A 6,081-nucleotide genomic window follows, 5' to 3' on the forward strand; every position below is an offset into this window, starting at 1 on the left:
TAGTGCTATTATTTTTCTCATTCTACAGATGTGTAAACTGATGTTTACAGAAATTAAATAACTTCTCTAAGGCCACATACCTAGATAGTGGTGAATTAGGGCTTCAGACCCAGATAATCTTACTGCAGAGCCAATGCTATTAATCTCTATGGTTTAAAAAAGAATTTTGCCTCCTGAAGGAGCTGAAGGTGAATGGGTGAAGAATGCTCTTCATCTGGAGATTTCAGAGTAGATGCTAAAGAAACGGGGTGGTTGGAGAAACTGTATACTTGGCACTGTGCTAGGGCTACCACAAATATTTAGCTTTTCTGGTCACTCTTAAAATGCCATTGTCATTAACAAAAGCACCACTGAAGATGCTTTTGGTAAACCATGGTATAAGCAAACTCAGGCTGATGACAGACCATCTGGCTTTGAAGAAGGCATCCATCATAGTGTAATGGAAAGTGTTCCAGACCCTAATGAGATCTGGTTTCAGCCTCAGCTCCATCACTTAACAACTGAGAGACTTTGGGCAAGTCATTCAACTTCTCTGAGTCTATCCCCTCTTCTGAAAACAGGAATTATAATTCTTATTCTGTCTACCTCCCCGGGTAATTATGAAGATCAAATGGGATCACATACATGAAAAAGCTTTCTTAACCTTAAAGCCCTACATAAACATGAAGAATGTGAGGCAAAGACTCCAATGAGCAACCAATTCCAATGTCATGTAAATATCACCCTCAGGAAATTGTCTCCTGCTCCAGAGAAGATGAAAAGGCATATTATTTTCCTTCTTAAAGAAAGGTTTGATGGCTCAGTTAAGGCTATAAGATTTTGTCATTTTCTGAGGCCACACAATTTGCATATGATTTGCATCTGTTTGCATAATGAATTCAAAAGACTCACTGCAAGTGTATAGGAGTAAAAGAAAATAAATGAATATGAGTGACCTTCTGCCACAGCATTCAAATCAAATATTCAGGGCATAATACCCTGAAATATGAAATAGATTAAAATTTAAACTATTGCAAACATATGGGAAGATAGGTTTTAGAGTTCGGAGGTAAGAGTGAAACTCTTAGTTGGTCCTAGGTTGCAAAGAATCACATTCTTTTAAAGGTCGCACCATCCAAATGATTATCAAGCCTGAATTCTCCCCACCACATCCCTTCCCTACCCTTCTCTATAAGCAAACACATACGCATTAAATTATCTTCCAGCCTATTTCGAAGTGCTTTAGGGGACAGAAAACTTACTACCCCACATTGTTTTGGACAATTTGGACTGTTAAAAGGTTTTTTATTATGTTGAACTGCTAAAGTCTTTCCTTCAGTTTCCTTGAATTGGTCCTTGTTTTCTCAGGAAACAGAACATGTTCAAGCCCTTTTCTACCTGTCAGTCCTTCAGGCACTTAAATACTGTTATGGTGTATTCTGCTGTTCCTCATTTTATGGCTAAAAATCTCTAGCTCTTCCAATTGTGTCACAAGCTCTGTTTAACTGAACATCTTCCAAATCTTCCCAAAAGAGCACCGACTTGAATTCTAGTCCTGGATTTGCCATCAAAAAAAAAAAAAAATTGTGTCATGATAAATTAAAAAAATATTGAAGTTGTCAAGGATTTCATTTTACTTGGATCCATGAACAACAACCATGAGAGCAGCAGTCAAGAAATCAAACAATGTATTGCATTGGGCAAATATGCTGCAAAAGACCTCTTTAAAGTATTAAAAAGCAAAGATGTCACTTTGAGGACTAAGGTGCCCGTGACCCAAGCCAGGATGTTTTCAATCACCTCATATACATGTGAAAGCTGGACATGAATAAGGAAGACCTAAGAAGAATTGATGCCTTTGAATTATGGTGTTGGTGAAGAATATTGAATATACCATGGATTCCAAAAGAGCGAACAAATATGTCTCGGAAGAAGTACAGCCAGAATGCTCCTTAGAAGCAAGGATGGTGAGACTTTGTCTCACATACTTTGGCTATGCTATCAGGAGGAACTGATCTTTGGAGAAGGACATCATGCTTGGCAAAGTAGAGGGTCAATGAAAAGAGGAAGACCCTCAGTGAAACGAATTGAAGATGGCTGCAACAATGGATTCAAACATAGCAGCAATTTTGAGGAGGGAGCAGGACCAGGCAATATTTCATTCTGTTACACATAGGGTCATTATGAGTTGGAACCAACTCAATGACATCTAACAACACGAGTTATATCATTGGAAAAGCCTCTCTGTGCCTCAGCTTCCTCATCTGTAGAATGATGGAGTCAGACTAGTTTATCTATAAGGTACCTTCCTCATCTAAAATTCCATTACTGTATTTCAAAAATAGAATGATTTCCAATTTACTTATGAGGAAGAGTCATTGGCTTGAACCCATAAAATGGAGTTAAGCTGGGCCTCTTAAGGCAGAGACTCCATCAGCCCGAGACCAGAAAAACTAGATGATGTCTAGCTATCACCAATGACCACTCTGACAGGGAACACAACAGAGTCCCTGACTGAGAAGAAGAAAAATGTGATGCAGAACTGAAATTCACATAAAAAGGCCAGACTCAACGGTCTGACTGAGACTAGAGGAACCCTCGAGGACATGATCTCCAGACTCTTTGTTAACCAGCCTAGAACTAAAAGCATTCCTGAAGCCAACTCTTCGGACAAAGATTAGACTGGACTATAAAACATAAAATAATACGTGTGAAGAGTGTGCTACTTAGTTCAAGCAGATACATGTGACTAAATGAGCGGTTCCTGTCCAGAGGCAGGATTAGGCAAAAATGGACAGCAGCTCGTTGGACAGACTTGGGAAACCTAGGTGAAAAGGGAGAGCATGCTCTCACATTACAGGGATTGCAACTAGTGTCACATAATAATATGTGTATAAATTTTCCTATGAGAAATTAACTTCAGCTGTAAATTTTCACCTAAAGCACTATTAAAAAAAAAGAAAAATATACAATAAAAAGAAAAATACAAGCCCACAAGATTCTTAAAAGATAAATGATGTTGCAAAAAACAAATTCAAAGTACACTCAAAACTTCTTTTTAAAGGTTTCAGTGTAAAAGATCAGAGGGAGACCCTCTTAAGATATTTTCTGAATTTTAGTTATTCAATAGAAGAAAAGAAAGTTGTCTTTCTAAATGGAAAAGCCTTGAAATAGTAAACTGAAGTCTAATGCCTTAAAAGAGACATGAATAGTCCCCAAACTCCCGAGGATAATAGATGAAAGGAGATGAACTATTTTTTTCAAAAAAAGTATTATCTGAACATTGGGGAAGCATACTGGAGCCACATACACATGCACACACGCCACACACACACACACATGCATGCACATGCGCACAGACACACACATAAAGAAAAAAGAAAAACTGGAGTTAAACTTGCTTTCTGTTGGCAATCTGCCTTTTCTTTCCTACTCAGGTGGTCTTATCGCTTCTTGGGAAACATAAAAAAGTGGAAAGAAATTTGGCTGGAACAATGGGCACCATGATTACTGCAATCCTGATTCACTCACAGTCCTATTAAGGGATGGAATGGCTGTATCCCATTCTAAGAGTTGGTTCTTGCAGATACGGTAGGGAGAGGAGAAAATGAGGCAAGGCACTGACCGGCAACCATGGCATTAAAGAAAACATCAGGTCTATAGATCCCCAAAGTTCTCACGAAGTGCAAGCACCCTTATATTACATATTGAAGTAGATTTACATAAAAATCCCAAATCATTTGTGTTTTTGTTCTGTTCTTTGACTTCACCAGGTTTCCATGTAGCTTATCCCTTGGGGTCAGCTGTCACTCCGTGAGATCTCTGTTAGAACTGCCCACTTTCATGCCCAATGAGTCTTGTACATTCACTTCCTTGTGTTTCCATGTGATTATAGTCTAGGGAATGATGTGGGGTCCTAGGATACCTTGCTTGGCTCTTCAAGCCCTTTCTTGGTGATAACCCAAAGGCTAATCTACCTTTTTCCAAGGGTGCACAAACCAAAATATGCTTCTGTGATTCAAGTTTAGCAAAGTTTAGGAAAGACACTGCTGCCTTTGGAATTGATGACACTTGTGAGGTCACCAGGCTAGATGGAGCAATCCATGGTGATGCCTCTGTCCCGTTCTGTTAGGGGACATGCCTCTCCTCACATCCTGCTTGATTTTGAACTCAGTTTGTCCTTTACAATGCCACCCCTGATTCTGGCTGCTTCAGAGCTGGCTATTCCTCCATCCTGTTGTTGATGGGGAATCCCTGGGCACACCAGACGATAAGCGTTCAGCTACTCGCTGAAAGGTTGGTAGTTCAAACCTACTCAGAGACACCTCAAAAGAAAGTCGTGGTGATCTGCTTCTGTAAGGTCACCGCATGAAAACCCCATGGAGCGCAGTTCTACTCTGAAACACGTGTGGTCGTCATGAACCAGGATTGACTCAACAGCAACCGGTTCGGTGTTTTGGTTTAGCTGTTGATGGCGCTGCCACCCCCAGCAGCAGCAACAACAATAAAAAAGAGGTATGGTGTCTTCACATGGCATGGACAGCTCACCTCCATCACAAGAAATACACAAGGCCCTTTTGCACATTGGAGCATAAGCCTGCTTGGTTTTTGTGCAAGGAGGAAGGGGAAGTTCTTTTCTTGCCTGATCCAAGAACAGTTTGCATTTACGGCCCCAGTACTCATCTCTTACCAAGATGACCGATCTTGGAAATATCCATTCCCTGTTGCTGTTGTTGTTGTTAGGTGCCATTGAGTCAGTTCCCACTCATAGTGACCCAGTGGAAAACAGAACAAAACACTGCCCAGTCCTGCACCGTCCTCACAATCATTGTTACGTTTGAGCTCATTGTTGCAGCCACTGTGTCAATCCATCTTGCTGAGGGTCTTCCTCTTTTTGGCTGACCCTCTACTTCACTATGCATGATTTCCTTCTCCAGGGACTGGTCCCTCCTGATAACATGTCCAAAGTATGTGACATGCAGTCTCGCCATCCTTGCTTCTAATGAGCATTCTAGGCGCACTTCCTCCAAGACGGATTTGTTCGTTCTTTTGGCAGTCCGTGGTATATTCAATATTCTTCACCAACACCATAATTTAAAGGCATCAATTCTTCTTAGGTCTTCCTTATTCATTGTCCAGCTTTCACATGCATACGAGGTGAATGAAAACATCATGGCTTAGGTCAGGTGCACCTTAGTCCTCAAAGTGACATCTTCGCTTTTTAAAGAGGTCTTTTGCAGCAGATTTGCCCAATGCAATACATTGTTTGATTTCTTGACTGCTACTTCCATGGGTATTGATTTTTTTTTTTTTACTTCCATGGGTATTGATTATGGATCCAAGTATAATGAAATCCTTGACCTCAGTCTTTTCCCATTTATCATGATGTTGCTCATTGATCCAGTTGTGAGCACTTTTGTTTTCTTTATGTTGAGGTGTAATCCATACCGAATGCTGTGGTCTTTGATCTTCATCAGTAAGTGCTTCAAGTCCTTTTCACGTTCAGCAAGCAAGGTTGTCATCTGGATAACGCAGGTTGTTAATGAGTTTTCCTCCAATCCTGTGCCCCATTCTTCTTCACATAGTCCAGCTTCTCCGATTATTTGCTCAGCATACAGATTGAATTAGTATGGTAAAAGGGTACAACCCTGATGCATACATTTCCTGACTTTAAAACACACAGTATCCTCTTGCTGTGTTCGAACAACTGCCTCCTGGTCTAAGTACAGGTTCCTCATGAGCACAATTTAGTGCTCTGGAATTCCCGTTCTTTGCAATGTTATCCATAATTTGCCATGATTTACATAGTCGAATGCCTTAGCATAGTCAATAAAACACAGGTAAACATCTTTCTGGTATTCCTGCTTTTGGCCATGATCCATCTGATATTAGCAATGATATCCCTTGTTCCATGCCTTTTTCTGATTCAGGCTTGAATTTCTGGCAGTTCCCTCTTGATGTACTGCTGCAGCCGCTTTCGAACGATCTTCAGCAAAATTTTACTTGTGTGTGATATTAAGGATATTGTTCAATAATTTCTGCATTCTGTTGGATCACTTTTCTTTGGAATAGGTAAAAATATGGATCTCTTCCAGTTGGTTG

The sequence above is a fragment of the Loxodonta africana genome, chromosome 2 (genome assembly GCF_030014295.1).
Source record: "Loxodonta africana isolate mLoxAfr1 chromosome 2, mLoxAfr1.hap2, whole genome shotgun sequence".
Lineage (NCBI taxonomy): Eukaryota > Metazoa > Chordata > Mammalia > Proboscidea > Elephantidae > Loxodonta > Loxodonta africana.